Source organism: Anser cygnoides, chromosome 4 (genome assembly GCF_040182565.1).
Source record: "Anser cygnoides isolate HZ-2024a breed goose chromosome 4, Taihu_goose_T2T_genome, whole genome shotgun sequence".
Taxonomy (NCBI): domain Eukaryota; kingdom Metazoa; phylum Chordata; class Aves; order Anseriformes; family Anatidae; genus Anser; species Anser cygnoides.
The window spans coordinates 29,277,201-29,298,503 of NC_089876.1; the positions used below are offsets into that span (position 1 = coordinate 29,277,201).

The 21,303-nt window shown below is 38.1% G+C and overlaps 1 protein-coding gene across 9 annotated transcripts in view; it reads left to right on the forward strand.

Moving 5' to 3' along the window:
• Positions 1-21,303, forward strand: part of CRACD (capping protein inhibiting regulator of actin dynamics) — a 125,703-nt gene that overhangs the window by 40,327 nt on the left and 64,073 nt on the right. For 4 of the 9 annotated variants that reach the window (XM_066995896.1, XM_066995904.1, XM_066995905.1 and 1 more), the window contains exon 3: positions 14,278-14,422. The gene's annotated coding sequence lies outside the window, so the exon portion shown is untranslated. Of the gene's footprint in view, positions 1-4,119; positions 4,259-6,097; positions 6,232-14,277; positions 14,423-21,303 lie in introns of those variants that run through there. The other 5 variants (XM_066995898.1, XM_066995901.1, XM_066995900.1 and 2 more) reach the window with 4 other exon arrangements.

Sequence of the window (21,303 nt, forward strand, 5' to 3'; positions counted from 1 at the left end):
CTAAGGGAGTAAATTCTTGTTCAGGTATAAGATACAGCTGTGTGCCTGGCATTTGTGAATATTTTGAATGCTTTCTCTTTTATGTCTATTGCAGAAAGCACGAGAGGTATTAGTAGTTTTTTTTAAATGAGGCTAAAACTGGGCACTCATATATTAAGCATATATATATGTTATATATAAACGTATATTTTCACATATTAGCTCCAAATCAGACTACTGCAATGGACTTGTGCAATCCAGCTTCTGTATGAATTCTGTGGGTACATCAGCCCTGGTGCATGCATGTTTACATTTCTTCTTCTCTTTTGATATAGGTTGTTATTAGTGAAAAATCTGAAATCTCCCTAACTTATGTATAGACCCTGTATGCATCAGAGGGGATGTCTTTGTCCTGTTATAATTAGTAAACAAGGTTGCAACTATTGGATCCTAGTTCTCTGTGCTCCAGGGCAGAGGTAGGGATTTGTCACCTGAGGATGTGTATGCCACTAAAACTCATGCCACATCACCATTTTTCCTCAGTTCAGAAGTCTTAACATGCTCCAGGTTGAACAAATTTGTTGGGCTTCACCTTTGTACTTTATTAATAACTCCCTGTTTTCACAGTGACGGTGTATGTTTGAAACATGGCAGACTCGCTTCCTGTAAGGAAGTTAACACGTTAATCCAGCACCAAGGTTGAATTTAAAGCACTGTGATCATTCAGTGATGATTGGCTTTGGCTAGAATGAAACACTTGACCTTTGTAGGAGGAAACTTTTCTCATAAAATCAATAGAGAATCTTTCTTACAAAAATAGTGGAAGCTTCATGACCTAGTAAGAAGGTTTTGCCTTTTTAATATAATTGAGAAATCTCTTGTTGTCCTGACCAAAATGTAATTCAGTGAAGTATTCTCCTTTCCGGATAAACAAACAAACAAGCAAAAACCCTAAGAATTTAATAGCATGAAACAGAAGTATGTAGGCATGTAGTAACTTTCTGTAAAAGCGACTCTAAGACCTGTTAAATTTAAGAGGGTCTGGCACCCTTTCTGATTGCTTATTTCTTGAAGGTTACCTATTAAAGTGTAAGCAGAAAACCTAAGAACTCTATAGGGAATACACTGGCATTTACCTAGAAGAGTTGCATGCCATTATTTTTGATACTATAATATATTTGGTAAGCATGACACGATTTGTTGGTTCCGTTCAAATCTTGGAAGACAAGTGTTGGCATTCATTAGAGGATGGAGTCAGCACTCCTTGTAAGAATATCCGCAGAGGAAGGTTACAGGAGACCTGTGAAATTAATTGTTGTATAAGCTGAGAAGTCCCAGATCTGTTAAGTGCAGGGAGGGATCCTGCTTCTGCTACCTGTGTCACATTCATTTTGTGAAAGGCTTTCAGCCATACAGATTCATCTTTTTCATTTTGATGTCCACTAATCACAAATATTGACATAATTGACAGAACACTATTAGGAAGTCCCTAATAGCATAGAAAAGATTATACTGAGCAATAATGGTAAAAAATGAAGATTAATATTGGGTAGAAGGATATGTGATATTGGTTATCTCCATGCAAGCAAAGTGTCCCTGTCCTGCCTGTGACTAGCACGTAGCAAATCCAGTGGTTCCATTTAAACCAAACCACTAAGTGTAATTGCAATTTTACACAACGTAACACAATTTAATGCAATGTAATTTGACTCGAAATAAAATTAATGCAGTAAACTTGGCCAGGCGGTTGCAATTCTATAATCTTTTAGTTTTAGTATGACATAAGTTGTAGCATTTGTCAATACTAATAAAATATATAGGGTTTATTCTGTAAACTAGGAATTCTAGTTTTTTCCTGCTATGTAAAACAATACTATCTGTTTTAATGTAAAGTTAGATGTGGACAAATTCTAATGCTTTCTACTTCTCAAGTAGAAAACAGCCAAACTGACAGCTGGGGAAGGCCATATTTTTTCTTTTATCAGCATTTCTTTTTTTGTAATCTGTGTTGCCGTTGAAAACAATCAGCTAAAGAAAACCAGGGAAACTTAGCAGTTTTCAGATTTTTTTGTTTCAAAGAAGTGAACTTTTCTCCCTCCCAATCTGTTTTTTGGTAAAGGTTTGAGTATTTTCCAGTATTTGTTCTTTTCAGCACAGAGAATCTTTTTTTTAAGAGAAGATGGATTTATCAAAGATTTGTAGTTACATTTGTCATTGACATGCAAGCTAGACTAATTATTTAGGCTCCTTGAACCTAAAACATAGACAGAACAAGCTGGAAACATTCTCATTGTGCTTTCATGTAAAATTTTGGGGAAATTTATTCTGAGATCCTGGCAGCAGTGCTCTGGGACAAACATTTCTGGTAGTATTTTGGTACTTCTTGGAAACTGAAATAGAAATTACAGAAATCTTGTGAAAGCTTTTTAGACATTTTATTTAAAAATAGATGTTGAAAAGAACATTCCCAATTTTAGCCAAATGATTCATCTGCCTGCAGTGGGGTATCAACACTTGTACTCTGTTTGCTCACCTGCTTTTGTTTCCATAGCTGAGCCCCGTGTTTCCTGTTGTTGGCATACACATACAGCTTCTATAGCTGGCATTCAGTTCTATTTAGTTTTACCTTCCTCCTCATTTGTTTGAACAATTTGTTTAATTTTTTATTTCCTATAGAGTTCTCTCAAATCTAACTCTTTGCATCATCTGAATTTCATAATTCCTTGTGAGCACTTGGTCATTCCAGCACCACTGGTTTATAATAGTTATAAACCAGTTATATACTGGTTATAAAACAATTAAAGTAATGGTTTTAGTTAACACTGGGCATATGAATACTGAAATACGGAAGTGAAATAATGTGGGAAGTTATTGCAACAATTTTTATTTTTTGATCTGTGATATTAGCTGATGAACCATTTCTAAACATCCAGAAAAATGCTTAGTAACTTGGTCTTTTTTTATGCCCAATATCACTTTCATTTAGTAATGCTTACTTAGAGAAATGATGGTGTTGAATAATCTCTGCGTTACTCTGAGAAAAGGGAGAAAACAAAGATACAAACAAGTACCAGATCAGTGCAACGAAAGTTTTATGAGAGGGAGGTTGAATCTCCTTTTATTGCCAATTAAAAATAGAGTTGGATGGTGAGAAACAAAAACTTAAACCACCTTTCTGCCTGTCCACCTTCTTCCGAGGCTCAATCAACTTCCCTCCCTCATGCCTGACTCCTGTCTCCCCTGGTCCCTGAGAGGCACGAAAATGGCGGGCTGTTGCCAGCCCCTAACGATTCCTTCTCTGCCACTTTTTCCTCCTCATGCTTTTCCCCATGTGCATGGTGGGGTCCCTCCCACTGGACGCAGTCCCACAGGATAAACCTGTTCCTGCGTGGGCTCTCCACAGGCCACAGTTCCTTCAGGGTATATCCTGCTCGGACCTGGGGCCCTCCATGAGCTCCACCACATTCCCTCCACAGGCTGTAGCGTGGTTATCTGCTCTGATGTGGGCACTCCACAGGCTGCAGGGTGCCTGAAGCACCTCCTGCTTCTTTGATTTTACTGTCTGCAAGGCTTTTCCCTCACTCTGTGTGCAGCTTTTTGTCCGTTATTATATTCCCAGAAGCACCACCAGCTTCACTGAGGGGCTCAACTGTGCCCACTGGTGGCTCCCTTGGAACTGTCTGGAACCAGCTGGAACCATCTGGAACCAGCTGGAACCACCTGGAACTGTCTGGAACCTCTGGAACCACCTGGAACTGTTTGGAACCAGCCGGAACCAGTTTGAACTGGCTGAAACCAGCTGGAATCAGCTGTGTCTGGCATGGGGTAGACTCCCGTTGTGTGTTCCTTTCATCTCCCTTTGGTGCCTGCTGCTTGAACGGGCTTTCTTTCAGATTTCTGGCTGTTTCCTGCCTTAGGCATTTTCTCACTGAGAGAAAGTGGGTGCGTTTAAGTATCTCTGCGCCTGACAGTTGACATATTTATCTCCTGCTACCTTGCTGGTGAAGATGCCCTTTTAAGGTTGTTGCAGAAAAGAAAGAAAAATAGCACCGATCTATAGGATTGTCAGAAGTTGTTATTTATTGCTGGGGTAGCAGCAGTTCCAAAAATGTGTTGGACGCTTCTCCAACTTACAGAGAGATTTAATGCTTGTCCAGAAGAACATGGAAACCATATCATTAGAGCAATCATACCTTGGGAATTCAAAAATAGCATAGGAAGGCTTCCTAATCCATGCTTTTTTGACGTGGAGACAGAGAGAAAACAGGAAGGTTTCCAGGTGAGTGAAAATATCTGCTAGAGTGAAAAATTACTCAGTGTGCAGAAATAAAAAAGCAAAGACAAACATGCTGCTGTTGCTATGCCGTACTTTCTCAGCTACATATATTTCACTCTTCTACTCTACATATATTTTCTGTCTGTCACGTTGGAGGCGGTGATGGGTTACACAGCCAGGCATACCTGCAAAGGGGTATCTAAATTGCTATAAAATGTAACTGACTTGATGTAACGTGCAGTGTTTACAACATCTGTCATACAGAGAAATATTTCTGAGAATTTATCATTGCAAGCAACATCCAATAAGAATCCATTAAATATTATAATATAGATTATATTAATAAATTCCTATTCAAATAAACAATAACTCGTTTTACAAACAGTTGCTTTTTAAAAGGGATTCTACATCTAATATGTATTTCTTATTGCAAGGAATAGCTTCTGCAGAAGATGCATTTTCCAATTTGAAAAATAAACACAGTAAAGATATTCATCTATTGCTTCACTATTGAGAAACAGAGCTATTTAAGTGAAGAGAAGGTATGACGCTGAATAATAAAATGGGCACATTAATCTTTTCTAGGAAATGGAGTTGTAGCCCATTACAGTTATCAAAAGATGATTTTTTGAATAACTGTATAAAATTCACCATGTTTCCTTGAGGTGAAAAACAACCTAGCAAGAAGGCTTTATAGTTTCAAAACCAAAAAAAGCTTTTAAAATTATTTTTTGTTTTTTCAACAAAACTACAAATGCCAAATTGGCAATTTCCAAGTATGTTCTGAAATATCTCCTCTACTTAGATGAAGGGGGAAAAAGACAAAATTTCTAACAGAAATGTTATTTCTTATCAGTCCTTATCTGATATTTAAATAGATATTAATTAGTTTTAACCTGTGTAAAGGGTACCTTATTATCTGTTTCATTTAATTCCACTGGCTAATGCTGAGGATTTTTCTATTTATTTTCAGATCTATTTATTTAGATCAAGTTGGGAAAGGCAAGTAAAGTTGTTTGAATTTCGAAGCTTTCTTTAATGTATTATAAAAACCTGAAGATTATGTGTGTGTGTGTATGTGTATGTTTATATGCATGTATCTGTTTTACCTTGGGTATTACTTACTAGTGTTGGTAGAAGGCTTGGGAACCTGGCTGCTGGTAAGGGGCAGTTCCACCTGTCAAATGAACGGTTATTAATGTGCTTGCTGGAAAGGTTATATATTTTATTCCTTGAAATGTCCTGGAATTGAAAGAAAAATTGTTCTCTAGTAATCTGTGTGGGTTGTTTCAAAAGGAGGATAAACTAGAAAGTCGTGATACACACAAATAACAACTGAAATACAGTGAATGCTCTCCAGTCCTTTTAAGTGACTTTTCTTCCTTTGTTTGAGCCTTTTGCTTTTATTATAGTTTTATAGAACTAGATACATAATCACCAGTTGAGTTTGTCTTTCAATAAACATGGCGTTTTATTAAATAAACACAACAAACATTGAGAGGCCTGAGCAAGAAACTATATCGTGGTAGAAGACTGTCATTTTCATACAGGAAAGTTTCTTTTTCCCCCACCCCAGCCTCTCATCTCTGGAGCTTTCTGCACCTCATGTTTTACATCCTTAGGATAGCTAGAAGGAATTAGGGAAACTATTGTCCCTCACCACTCAATTTTCTGCCTTTTTATATGAGAGAGAAAGTTTTGAAGGTTAAAAACTCTTCAGGGATGAAACTATTGATTACCATGAAGTTGTATTAATCTTGTCTGGATAACATAGTTTTTTGCATACAGATTTCTTGAAGGGAGAAGATGCAAGTCAGTTCAATCCTACTTCTTAATTTACAGGTAACAGATTTACAAGAGGGGAAAAGTACAAACCCTTCTGCACGTGTTACCATCTAAGCCAGCCATGATACATCAATGTGAGGTAGATATGAATCGCAAGGTGACAGCAAGTGAAAACATCCATCAGGATGAAGGTACTGGGTTGCCAGTAACCAATGGCCACAGTTTCAGGGTCAAATTATCTTATTAGAACAAGTTGAAAAACTGTCTAGAACCAGCTGTAAAAATACCGTGTTTAATTTGCTTCTATAGCTAGTTAGAAAACAAATTCTTAAATGCACAGCAAAGGAGGCAGCTTAGACCAGTTGTCAGCAAAAACGATTGCACAGACCTGACACAACTCTCAGCTGTGAGTTTCTCCCCATGTACTGCTGTTAGCAGGAGGGGGACTGCCAGTGAAGTGCTCCCTTTGACACTTCTCCCTACAGAGAAGAAAAAGCCCAGTATGCCATTCACAGAGCTGGTGGCCCCAAAGAATTCTCCAGTGAGGCATTGTCTCATTCTATTCACTTTACCAGAGACAACATCTCTGCTCATGCTCTGCCAGATTTACAAACGTCTTGTTTTTTTTTTTTTTTATTTTTTTTATTTTTTCACAGAAATCCTTGCCTTTGTTTCCCTCGATTGTGATGCTTGTGCATTGAACAACTTCACTGGTCTTGCAAAGTCACCATCCTGTCCTCATTTAAATTGTAAATGATTTTTTTGTATTACAGACTGCAAAAGTCTCTGTCAAGCACCACAATCTTGAACTCACAGGGCCTGGATCTGGGTGCTTTGGACCTACGTGTATGCCCGATTTTGTGTAGCAGCAGCTTTACCCATGAGGTAGTTCTCAGTGCTCTGTGGGGCCGAAGGAACTGGATGGTTACTTGAATAGGGTGTTTGAACATTTGGTCCCCTTTTTCCCCAGGATGTTGCTGCAAGCCCCAAGTTGGACCATGGCAGTCTGTGTTAAGAGCTTTGCATCATTTACCAGCTTAGACACAATGACTACTTTGGTATTGTTAAAGGTAGCAAAATGCATTTTTGCTCCTGTCAAATGCTTCATTTCAGGCAAGCCTTGGATGAAATGAAGAGATGAGGCAGGGATCCCCCTCTTAATTATTGAACCCTTCGCTGGTTTGTCCTCAGAAGTTTTTGCTTTTTGCCATGGATGACCTGTGGTGGCTGTGATAAAAACACAAAGCCTGTCAAAAGGAATCTGCTACAGCATCAGGATGCTTGCGTTTGCTGCCTGCTGGTGCATGGCATTGCTGACTACTTTCTGCTTCTAGAGAGTTGTTTTTGTGCGTCTCTAGTTACCCAAAGGTGAGGTCACTCAGTTCATTAATGATTTATGTTTATATAGTGTGTTCTTCAGAGGGCTTCTAAGGCTGCTGGCAAATTTATTTCTGCACCAGAAAGTAGCTGAAACAGGTTGTTAATGGTTTTGTTACAGATTGAGGAGATAGATAGATGAAATTTCACGCTTTCCCCTCTATTCTTGGGTGTAAGTTAGGGTTAGGCATAATTAATCCATGAGGCATCTGCTCTCTGTGCACTTTGTGATACGAGATTCCTCAAGAAGGAGTTTCTCAGGCTTTTCTGTTCCCTTTTTTTTCTACTTTCAAGGTCTTTTGACAGTTTTGAAAATAAGTAGCAAGGCCTGAGTCTTTTACTCTCACTGATGTGGAGCAGGATCCTACTCCACAGGCAATTTTATAACCTCATTTAAGTCAGCCTGTAGCACAGAATTCAATTTAGATCAAATAAAGGTATTAGAATCTGGTCACATAGTATTGGAAATAACAATTTTTCTAGCTGTGTTTGGAAATATTGTGGGTATATACTTAGGAATGATTTTTTTTTTAGCCATAGAACAGTGTTTTTATTTGCACTTTAAATGGGCAGAAAAGAACCGAAGGAATTTTACCTTCAAAACCAATGAAAAAGGATTCTTGCATCAGCTGATGACCCGCTTTATCATTTAAAGCAATGCAAGAGAAGCAATAATATATTTTCTTCTGGACATTAGAGTTATAATTGGCACCCTAAAGAGAACTAAAATTGTCAATCTTAGCAGTGAAGTGAAGAAACGGTCATGTTTCACATTTGTCACTTTCAGAGCGTGTTAGAAGCATTTCTAATCGAAGATGTTTGTGGTCCTTGAGAAAGAACATGATATATTGTTGTAAAAGGAAAAGGCACCCACCTTTTCTGAAGGCAGTGCTATGTATAAGCTGTGCAGAAGGGAACCCTCAGCCAAGGGAAAGTTTGGATTCGCATTTATTTCTTGACACTTTGCACTTCAATTCTGGCAGCCTAAGTGTAGCTAAACACCGCAATAAAGTGTGCTTTGATTCACACCTGAATACCTCCCCTGGCTGATGCTAGCCAAGTGTGAAGAGCTCTGCGGGATGGTTACTCAGAGGAGTTCTCCCTAACACAGCACATCCCGGGTAAAATTGCAGTTTTATTTAGTTGCTGTTCATCATCAGGTAAGGCAGAACTGCAGCATGCTTTGTGGCTATGCTGCAGCATTGCTGCGTGTTGATGCTTTCCAAAACTATCCCCAGTCCTTACTGCAAAGCTACCAAGCTCCTCTACACCCAGGTGAGTTTTCCCTGTTCCATGCCTCAGCAGCAGTCAGATAGTGCAGGTCAAACGGTTTCATTTACCCATCCCTATGTCCCCCAGTGTCTCTAGATGCAGCTGTGCTGCTCGCCAGTGCAAATGTAATTAACCTTTGCTGCCCCTCCCTGTGCTGGAGTGAAGTGAGAGAGTGCAGAGGTGAGTGGGCATGCAGCTGCGAAGCGTGTGCGTGCAGGGGGATGGTTAGCCCTGCAAAATCTGCATTTTTCATGTCAAGGCCTAACAGGGTTTTCTGAGAAGACTGTTCCTGCCTTTCAGTTTGGGAGATCAAAGCTTCCTTCTTACTCTGCCTTTTGCATGCGTTTGAATTTTATCTGTACGACATTACTGGGGAGATGCTTTTTAATGGTGTCAGTCTGACCCAGAAAAATTACAGCGTCAACAGCAATGGCTCAGCAGGTCTGACAAGGTTAATCCAATTTTATCCTGTTTACTTATGTCATTTGTTGGCTTGTGATAAATAGGCTTGTACGTGAGAAAAAATAGGAAAGTTTTCCTACTTTTGTTTCCTAGACCTGGAAATTACCTTCCAGGTTTCTTCCCTTCCATTTTCACAGAGCCACAGCACGGCTGAGGCTGGCAGGGCCCTCTGGAGCCCACCTGGTCCCAGCCCTGCTCCAGCAGGGCCACCCAGAGCTGGCTGCCCAGCACCACGTCCAGGCAGCTTCTGAAGATCTCCAAGGAGAACACTCCACAGCCTCTCTGGGCTGCCTGTGCCAGGGCTCTGTCACCCCCACAGTCAAAATGTTTCCTGATGTTCAGGGGGCACCTCCCATGTTTCAGTTTGTGTCCACTGCCTCTTATCCTCTCACTGGGCACCATTGAAAAGAGGCTGGACCTATCTTATTACACTTCTTCCTAGGTTATTATGTGCCTTTTTAGGTATTGTTGAGCCACACAGTCTGGTTTTGGTTGGTGGGTTGTGGTGTTTTTGTTTTTGTTTGTTTGTTTGTTTGTTTTTCCTTTACCTTTTACTTGGGTTTGCACCTCAAAAGAGGATTTCTGAAAATAACAGAGGAAGGAGATCTGGGGTCCACCCGCTGACCTCTACCACTATTGAAAACTGAGATTTGAGCATTTCAACTGCTTGTTTTTACCCCAAGCACCTAGCAGCTATATGAATTAAATGATATTTTGTGAGATCTTAGAGTTCCAGGACATGATACATATCAGTGGTAATAGATGTGCTAAGTTGTCAAGTTTTCTTATCCTATGATTCATGTGCTTCTTTTCAAGATATTATTTACTAGCCGTGACTTACATTTTTTTCTATTTGTAGTGTTTTTAAATACTAGCTCTGAATCCTTAGCTTCTTTCTTGTCTTTCAAGAAAGTTTACAATGAATGTAATTTTGGCTGAGGAGGGAGAGTTTGGTTAACAAAACCTTGTTTGGTTATTTTTTTCTGCATATGGAGCAAACCCACAATTTGCCCATGAAGTTTGGATGGATAAGAGAAGGGTGCTCATTAGTATGTTGGCAGCCCCTTTTGAAATTAAATTCCCTCTGATACTTTTCTTAAGCGTTTTTGTTCAAACCCCTGTAACTTGCAGAAAGCTAGGAAAATGCAGGTCAGATTGTATCTGCTGGCATATTATTTTTCTCTAAATGCATCCTGGTAATCAGAGTGAGGGGATTCATTCCACTTGGCCAGTCCAAACCCCAGACTTTGGGAAGGAAACAATGTCAGATAAACCGAACCTGCCATTTCAGCCCACGTGGGAAAAATGTGTGCTGCTGGGTGAGCACCTTGTTTCCATGGCTCTGCGTGTGTGTAGGCACATGCACCCGTGAATGTCTGGGGATTGTGCTCCTTTCAGGAGGTGGCCCCAAATGGACTAGGGAGTCAAACTCAAGTTTGGCACCATCATGCAAGGGAAATACGATCTCCAGAGACGATTTATTCTCTTTGCTGTTTGCAGTTGTGATGAACATCTCATGGCAAGCTTTTATTGGGTAAGTAGCCTGAAAAAAATGCCTTATTTACTGATATTCTGTAATTTATAGGTGCGTCAAATACTTTAATTAATTAATTTGTGTGCGAGCATTGCGTGATGAAAATTAATTTGAAGATTACAGTTTTTAAATGTTGTAACGCTGTTTCTAGTGCAGAATGACCTACCAGCTTCTAAAGAAAACATGCGTTTCGTAGAGGGATCATCTGCTTGCTTGCGATAAGAAACACTGAGTCACAGCTTTCGGTATTTAAACTGAAAGATATCTCTGTGCTCTACTGCTTTTTTCAGGAGTTGTTGATACTGGCTTTCTCTGTCTGACGGGAAACACTTTTTTTTTTTCTTCTTCTTTAAATCAGAGTCTTCCTTTGCATGGGAAAGAAAGTATTCTGTGAGTAGTAAGGTTAAGGTTGGACTAGAGGATCTTAGAGCTCTTTTCCAACTGGAATGATTCTATGCTAAGGACGCTTATATTTACCTGTGCAATGCTAGGCACATTATTTTCCTTTTGGAGTTTTCCTCAGCCATCCTGAGAAGTTGAAGCATGCTCTTGGAAAAACAGGATCTGTCGAGATGAATGGACATTTAGAGATGGGGGGGAAAGATACGGGAGGGCCCTTCACTGGTACAATTTTTGATGATTTGCCATGCTGAGTTGCCTACCGGTCTTGTGGTGCATGGCAAAATAACAACTCCTTGGCCTATGTACAAGAACGACTATTGTCTGAGGAGCTGGAAATAGACCAGCCGGTAATTTACCACTCATAACTCTAGTACTGTGGCAGCTATTTTCAGGGAGCTGCTTTTATAACATTTTTTTTTTCATTTCTGAAGATTTGTACTATTATTATTTCTTGAGGTAGAGTGTAGATTGTGAGAAGGTGAAATGCAGAATACGGTGCTATCTGTCCTACAACAGCCTGAGAAAATAAAGCAGCTTTTTCTTTCCTGATTTTCATTCTGGTTAGGTGTTTCACGGGCTCTGGGGCCTGGCATACTTATTACTGCTAGGGTAATAGCAGTTACTTACTTTTTTTAATTACTTACTGGGTGCTACTTATTACTGTGGGATGCAGTAACTTTCCCCAAGCATATGCAGAGTATGCATCTGCGTAGCTTTTTACGCTGAAAATTTATATTTCTAACACCACACTGCATTTTATGGCTGATTTGGAAAGAAAAGATATAGAGTGGTTTCCTGAAATAATCTTTCAGGCACCAAGTCTTCCATTCTGGCCTGCCTGCTGGAATTTCCTTTTCATCAAAATGTTTCCCTATCCACCTGCATCCACTTTCCCCTGAGAGGAAAAAGAATGCTACTAAACAGAAGGAAGACATTTTTTATTTGCTTATTACTGCCAGAGCAGTTGCTGGAATGCTTCATGAGCTTACAAGTAAACACTGACCATGCTTTAAGTTTCTTCTTCTTGCACCTTGAGCAGTGGAAGTCCGTATTATACCCAGGATTTCAAAGTCCTTCAGATTCTAATTTTCAGGAATACTGAACTAAATCAGAGATTGGTCCATCGCTCACATGCCCCAAAACCTTAACCAGCAGATTGAAAACTGATTCTGCATACTGACAGCCACTGGTAGATTTACCACTCCTCTGGGATGCATGCAAGGCGATAGACCCCAAGTCTCTTGCTTACAGCAGGCTCTTTCCTGCAGGTGCGTTGAACTCCTGGTGCCTGCATTGCCAGAGCCATCAGCAGAAATAAGTCAGGTGCAGGAAGGGCAGAAAAATGTGAAATTAGCAGCCAGTCCCCCTGAGAGCGACTCTGCTCTGCCAGCTACCTGATGTCTGCAGGGCAGGGACTGTCAGAGAGACTGGACTGGAAATGGCTTTTGATTGCACGTAGGATTTACAGGTATGAACTAATAGAGTTCCTTGAACTGACGATTAATGGGAGTATGGGGGCTTTTTTGATCAAAAGGGGAATGCATTTATGCCTGTTTTGCTAGAACACGACCTGGTATCCTCTTGCAGGTCACAAACTGTCCGTGCCCTAACGGCTGCACGTGCTTTTCAGTACTGCCCACAAACAAGAGGGTAGTGCTGAGTCGATGTGTGAAAACTAGATCTGAGATCGATGTGCCTGTATGAGATTTTTAACATCTGGAGTTCCCAGTTACTCACAGCTACCAGCAGATCAAGACTTGCAGTTTGTCACAGCGTATGAGTACCTTCCTTTTTTTTTTTTTTTTTTTTTAATTGCAACTGATGAGCTCAGGATGTTTTCATATTACTTTTTCATGTTTCGTTCACACCTTGGAGACATCCTGAGTGTTATAAGTAGTGAAGAGTCAACTTTGTGCTAATGTGCCATTTCTCAGCTTGAACTGACCTTGCCTCCCCCCAGGTGCATTTTCTGGGATCACCACCAATCCTTTATCTGTGTTCTGGCAGCCTGAGAGCACCCACCAGCACTTCGCCCATGAACTTCAGCAGCAGCTGAGTCCTGGGGCTAAGAATCCCACAATTTAATGCCTGCAAACTGATGGCAAGCTGTTCTCTTTGGATTCCCAATGGTTGAAGACCATACTTATCCCTGTCTTGCCAAATGGAGCATGGTTGTGCTGATTCCCTGATTACATTGTTCCTACAAAATACTCATATTTGTAGCTCCCTGAAAATACAAGTGATTGTGTGAATGAATATAACAAATGCTATTTTGTATGTGTTACAGTGTGGAAATAGGATAGATGCTACAAAACGTGTTTGGTACACACTTATTTTTAGTTACATACAAATTGAAGTTTCAAAATGCCCTAAGACAAGTCAAAAAACTTTTAAGGAAACTCCTACATCATGTTCTTTTTCAAACTTGCAAAGTTAGTTTCAATTTTTTTAAAGTAAAACATAAGTCTTGTGAAAACAAAAGAAGAATTGGTGAAAGTACTAGTTCAGTTGCTTTGTCCAATTTTACAGTTTGTTTTCACCCATTTAAAATTTTCCTCTTTTGTAGTTTATTCAGATAGATTACTATAGTTTGATTTTGTTGTAGGCGTTTTTGTTTTTGTTCTTGTTTTTACAGTAGGAAGCTTTATTAAAAAAGGCATTCCATTCTTTTTGCCAGAAAAGTATTTAAAACTTTATTTTTAAATGCTGTAGTTGAAGGAATATTAAAGTTATGATAAGCTCTTAATTTAATTTTCAGAAGTTGCTTTTTTTTTTTTTGAGAAACTAGAGTCAAATACCACATTTTTAGTTCAGCCAAAACTACAGTAAAAACAGTGACATATTTTTCTTGAGATATAATCGATTTAGAATTGCAGGATATGGCTGTTTGGAAGGAAAAATAAGAAAGTGTTTGCTATTTCACTAGTTAGAAAGAGTAAAGAAAGACCACTTTGTATGAAACTCTCAGAGGGAAATCTGAAGCTAATGAAAGTTTCTCTGGTTGCAATATATTTTCTTTCTTTCTTTCTTTCTTTGGACTGCAAACACCTTAAACCATTTACAAGAGATGTGATAAGTCTGGAGTTGCTCCACACCCTGGAAAGAGAGAAAGAAAAAAAATAAAAATGCAAACTCTTAGTCTAGTCTTGAAAAGACGAACTAAAATTCTTTCTTTCCCCCTTATGCCTAGACAGTCTGGGAGAAGAATGCTAACCACTGGTCCCTAGGATTGTATTCTGCTTCCTGATTGCTTATCTTAAAGAAAAATCCCCATCTGAGAGAGAGAGAGAAAGACTGTGTGAAAGTAGAGAACAACACACTCCATCTTAGAAAAGGTAAGGAAACACTTTTTCTGCTGATCCTGTAGTGGTGTTTTTTTTTCAATAGATTTTCTGCTGATCACTGTAAGTGGTATCTTCATTTAACGACTGGTTAAGTTGAACGAAATAAAAATGCAGATAATGAATACTAAAGCACTGATTTTAACCTGCACGTTCTAATTTATAAACAACAAAGAGCATTTTCATACTAAAAGAAGAATGTAATGCATGTATTATTGTACTTGGAACTATTTTTTTGTGTAGCTTTTGTGCATTTTTTTGAGAAAAATAAACCAATAAGTACTGCACATGACATCAAATACTTTATTTCATCTTGACCTCTGAAGTTATTCTTACCCATGCAAAGGTTTATGTAGTCTCCAGTCTACCGAGCAACTCTAATTTTGCCAAGGCAGAAATATGGCATGTTTGCAGAATGCTGCCACTGGGAATTAGTGTTAAGTAATTGTCCACCATTTAGGCTTTTATCAGAACAGATCTGTGCTGTTTTCCTTTCTGCAAGGTTTTTGATTGATTGCTTATCTGTGAAATGTTTACAACCCTGCTTCCTTAGATGCTTCAGTTCTAATGAGTATTGGACAAAGCTGAAAACAGCTGAAACATACCGAATTGTGTGAGTTTCCTCTGAAAGTGGAATGACAGCAGAAAAGGATTTTGTCCATTCAGATTTTATTTTATTTAGTTTTTGTCTGTGAGAAATATTGGAGTTATGATAGGTAATGACTTATTCATAGAGCATCCATTCTGGAATATAGTCCTAGGGCAGACATGTTCAATGACTTTATCTATGAATGCCTACTCAGTTTGCTTTAGCCTACAGTCAAAATTTGCTTGCAGGACTACTGTCTGTCTTAGCATTCACCATGTGCTGTTAATGCACTCTGCATTTCTATAAAACTGGGGTTCAGTGTTTACCTGATGTAGAGATGCTGTCTTTGTTTTTTCAGGAAAAAAAAGTACATTTATATATATGGTTCTGTTTTTCACAGTTATTCATGTCATTTGGGGAATCTGTTCTCTCTAACCAATGTTACCCAGTAAATTAACAAGGACTGTTGTTATCTAAGAGCCCTACCTTACTTTTGACTATCATGCTAAAATGTATGTTTGACTGGTGTGGTATGTGGAAAGAGAATGAATCATAGGCTGATATTGTCAACTTTTCTTTAATGATCAGCTGGAATGCTATGGCGTGATTTCATGGGAAAAAAGTGCTGTTTTCTTGAGATAGTCGTAGTCATGAGAATATTTTTTCTCTCATAGAAACCTTCGCCTCTGGTGAGGCCACACACAAAATTGTTTTCTGTTACTGTAATATGGGTAGGACATTTTTTATTTTTTTTAAAAACAGGAAGATATGAAGTGTGCCACGACCAATGGAAGGTGCTTTGTAAATGCAGGATGCTTCCTGCCTGCTCTCTCTAACCTCAACTTTCCATGACAGTTGTGTGTAAGGATGGTAGGTTCTGACCTTTCTTTTGTTCCTTTTTAATAGACTTCATTTATTCATGCAATATGGCAGTTTTCAAATAGCACATTTTTCACTTTGCTGAGCCTCAGTACAATAACAGATGGATATTCAGAGAGCAGCATGCGAGTGGTAAGTTACAGTATCATCTTCAGATTGGCTAAAATGAATTTCATAAATAAAGTATACAAGACATACATTTCTGTATAGAATTTGCATGTAATTCTTGTTCCAAGCGAATTAAAGCAAGCTTTTTTCCTACAATGTACCCAGTGTTCTTTCCTAATCCTCTCCCCCACATTGTTAGAATATTATTTTTTTCTGCAGAAAACAGAAGCAAAAGTTTAATAGGAAATAATTTGTACTATGAGTAGATGTTTTGCTTATCTATGAGTCATTTTTTTGTAAATGATTTGTAAATTCCTGAACGAGTTTGTTGAAATCTAATATTTAATACATACATTTTCTATAGCTCCTTCTACAATTTCACATTTTCTAGGTTAAAATGCTTACAGCTTCAGATACATATTTATCCTCTCCTGGTTCTCCAAGGGCTTCGATTTTCCTTCACGATGTGCTTTTTGTTTTCATTCTTCATGGAGAATAGAAAAACCTTTGTTCTTTTCTGCTCTATTGAAGTTTCTGATTTCATTTGTATCATTCTAAATTGTTTTTCCCTTTATTCTGTTAATTTGTTTTCTTTCTTTTGGATTGCTTGTTCTTTATGTTTACCCAATTAAGATTTCTTACTTACTGTAACTGATTACTATGTTTGCACTTGATTGTAATCTTTCAGTCACTTTAGTGGAAGTACAAACTACAAGGATTTTATAAAATGAATCACTGTGTAATAACCAACTATGTGAATAATCTGTTTCCTTATTTTAATGAATCATAGAATCATTAAGGTTGGAAAAGACCTTCAAGATCATCTGGTCCAACCATCCTCCTACCACCAGTATCACCCACTAGACCATGTCCCTAAGCACCACGTCCAATCTTTCCTTAAATACCCCCAGGGACGGTGACTCCACCGCCTCCCTGCAGAAGAGGTCCTGCCAAGAGGTCTTGGTTTAGTCAACATTATGTTGCAGCATCTGTTCATGATTCATTTTCTAAATTTCCAGGCTTCTTTTTGTTACACTTGCAATGAATTTTAATGATAATTAAAATAAGCCTCAATGTGAAAATCTGTGGAATGTGAATGAATTGCTTGTCTTCTCAAATTTAATATAGCAAAAACAGACAGGAAGTTTTTCACTGTAAACAGACTCTGATTTCATGCTCTTCTGCAACTCGGCCTTGGCTTACTTTTGTGCAGAACAAAGTCATATCCTCATTATAGCACAGTGCAGGAGTCATCCTTGCACACTGGAGGAAGCTTCTCATTTAATCTGTGGTGTGCTCATACAGTGCCTTTGGCCATGGTTGGAACCCAAGGTATCATGCTGTAGAGCTCAGCTGGGTTGCTCCATGCTTTCACCAGATGGAAAAAGTATCTAGAAAAGTCAGCTGTGCTTACTACAGCCATGTCTGCCCACCACGTGGCCCTCCCCAGTGTGTGTCCTGCTTAGAAAGAATCAGCTGGTTTGTCCCTTCCATGACTGAGGAAGAAAAAGCAAGAAGATAATCCGAGAGTCACAGCAATCTGAAATAATGATTACACTTCTATGAAAAGTATTTTTGAATATGCAATTAACTGGTGAGTTCAGAGCCTGCAGCACTACACAGAACTGTGCAGCAGGAGTTGAAAACTCGTGTGGTTAAATTCATCTGCTGATGGTAGGGTGATGAATACAGGACTTGCACAGTAAAATCCTGAAGATTTTGGCGATCTGAAAAGTATGCTGTAAATATCAAATAATTGTTTCATATTTCATTTGGGTAATGTACTGGTTGTGTCTATTTTGTAATTATTATTGGCAGGGAAGTGGGAAGGCAATAGGAAGGTCTGCTGTAATGCAGAAGCTACACCGGCCTCTGTGAATCTTAAGATTCCCAGGAGAACCTAGAGAAAGCAAAGCATATGGCACAGGCTGCTTTACAAAAATTTCCTCTTACAAGTGATACTGTCAGCGTGGAGAACAGAGTTATTTGTGATCAATTTGCTTTGAAGTAATGGTAGCACATCTATAAACATAACAAGTTACCATATCATGGTTTTCACGTTCTTTAAAACTCTCAATGTAGAACTTCACTAATTAACTTTCTCGTCTGTTGTGTTTCCCTAGGAAGCTTTCCAGAATGCAAAAAACTTGTGTAGGTGCAAGAATTGTTTGTTCTACCTTTACTTCCCTTGGATATGGTGGATGGTACATATATATATATATATATGTCAAAAATCAGAGCAGTATTTATGTTCAGCCTGTAGATGCCTGTATGTTATTGAGTCTTTGTGCTTAATATAGAGTTTTAGAAAAATGAATATAATAGCTTCAAAGGCAAATCTAATTTTTGTGAAATGATTTGCTGGCAGTAGTGTTGCTAGGTTCTAATTAAATTCATTTCTTTATTTTAATTACCAAGTTATAACTGGAATCGAGGTTTTTTGTTCGTACTTACATTCAATAGTACATGGTAAGATTTCCGTGCTCACTACAAGTATTTTGGGTCAGTTTGTGTCTTAAAATGGGTCCCAAACCATGAGGCTTGACTGGTGCTTGATTCTTTTTCAATGAGTTCAAATTTTCTTAGTCAAATTTTCACAAGGTCAGAAGTCACGTTCAGAAAATTCAGATCAGTTTCTGTTTGGATTTTTATTTTTGTGGTCCTGTCGATGAGGGAAGCCTTCTTATGCAATTATTCCAGGATTAGTTAGTTATATGTTCTTTTGCTGAATTCTGAGAGAATAGCAAGGAAGAATTCTGCAGGCAAAATTAAATGAGGGCAAGAGGTGAATTATACTTCTCTAGTACTTTCAGAACTGAATCAGTGAAAAAATTGTTTACAGATATATATGTTTTTGTTTGTTTGTTTGTTGTTGTTGTTGTTGTTTTTTTGTATTGCTGCCCCTAAGTTAAAGTTTTAAAGTTCAGATTTGGATTTTAAGAATACTCGGGAATTAAAATTTATAGTTTTGGAACAGGCAAAAGCTGACATAAATCCTGGTTTGATTTCACTAATGGGGTATATCTGTTTGTGGTGCAATCCAGTTGGCTAAATAATTTTGGAAGTTCTAATTCAGGAAAAAAGAGAATCATATGATTAGTTTTAATGTGATTTATTGCTTCCTTGAGCTGGAAGCTCACTGTGGCCCTGGGCTTTGGTGACTGACTAGGATGGAGAGTGGTAAAACTTCAGGAAATTCTAAAAGGAAAAGACATTCATGTATATATCAGAGGTAATTATGATAAGGTTTATTAAATTCAGTACTGGTTATTGAGTCACTATCTGGTCTATATGCTTAGATACAGACTACATGTCTATGAATTTAAATTTTTACTTAAAATTCCCCGTGGCCTTCTCCCTTCCATCTGAATGAATCTCCCAGCTGAAATGCAGCTCAGAGACTTGCATGACTTTTGAAATGCCCATGCATCCTTTGCTATTTTTACTTCCTGTTTCACTTCACTCTTTGATCTTGGAGATCTGCAATGCCCTGAACTGGCAGTGGGCAAAGGTGTCTTCAAGACAAGATCTTTCTTCAGCTCCATCATCTGTATTGTTAAGTAGAAATGGGAGCGGAACTCTCCTGGTGTGACTGGGTAATGTTTTTCACTGCAAGGTACTGCTGAGATTGCTAATTTTTGTTGATACAATTAAGGATAAAACAATATAATATAGTGCTGTTTTGTATCAGTGTTTTTCCATATGACATATGTTACTGTATAAAAAAAGACTTACTCAAAAGAGAACTGTTATGGAGATGAAGCAAAAGTAAGAAAAAATATTCAGCCAGTAGGCAAGCTTGTCTAGGGAAGCTCTTCAAGACCTTTCAAGGTGTTATTGTAGTATGACTGTATTTTTTGAGAAGGACAATGCTGCAGTTTTTAATGGTTATCTTGTTAGATCTGGAAGATATAATGTACCATTATAATACTCCTGTGTAACATAGGCAGTAAAGTACCTCTTGTTGAGCCTGATAATGTAGTTGCTATCTCCTTGGTGAAACTTAAAGTATGGAAAACACCTAAATAGAGAACGTAATTTGAAGAAAATAATTTTCTGTTAGAAGGTTTCTTTGCAGTTCTACAGCATTTAGGTAGTCAATACAGTGTTTTATACTATAACACTGTTCAACACTACTGTTCAAAACCACTGTTTAGTCTAGTGTTCATGAACAACACTATATTTATTGTGTTAAATAGAAATCTTGGATATACTATTTAAAATTAATTATTATACTATTAAAATATTTATTACATATTTATTACATATAATAGAAGCATATATTACATGTTCCATAAATAAATAATACTATTAGTTGTCGCTATTAGTGGTCAGAGGAAGAAGTACAGACAGTAAGATGGAAAACACGTTCTTCACTATGTGACTTTCTTATTACAGGGCTCTGCGATTCATTGGAGGTATGACTTACTGGTGCTACTGCATTTTGTTATGAAACACAGCTATAATTTCATTTATTAAAGATCTAATAGTGTAACAACTCCCGTACCCTCACAACAGTACAGCTGTTGTGTAGTTCTAAAGGAGCCTAAAATGTAAGACATTTTACTGCAAGAAGAATGGCGATTTAAAAATAGGGAAAGCTTAAAGTCATGTTTGATTTCATAAACTCCGTGACTATGTAAATGTGTTGTGCTGTACTTCTTCTTACAGTAATAATTGAAAAAAAAAGCAAAAAGCAAACCCCCCCAAATATGGCTGCAGCTGAAAGGAATACTAACCAAAATGTTCACTCTGAGGTACTGGTTATTGACGATTCAGGTACTGTAAAAATAGATCGGCATTTTGGTTGTATATTAAAGAGACAGAATATATTTTCATTTTATTTATAGAGGAAACTTCTTTCTTCCTCATAAATTATTGCAAGGAATCTGTTTCTGCCTGTGTCTGAAAGCTGTGGATTTGACCAGGCTGGTCCTGCAGTTTCTTCTTACTGCAGATGGGTCTCCCAGTGTCTTTCTTACACTGTTTGGAGCATATTTGATTACTCAGACTAGCAAGTTCCAAACATTTGTATAGGGAGTCTAAGTTACAGTTGTTTTTTGTTTTATGGCAGGATTTGAGTTAGTATTGTTTCTTTTGCTTCCCTTTCTTTTTTAATTTTTCTCCATTATTTCAAGCTGTAGCAATGTTCAGCTTCATTCTAGTATTCTGTAAATGAAAGTCCTAGAACCTGGCTTTAAGAAGCAATACTATAGTCAGTTTATTTTGTCTTTCCTCTTTTAAGAGTAGGGCTGTTCATTTTATTATATTTCTGAGTACCTTGTCAAGGTGAAAGTTC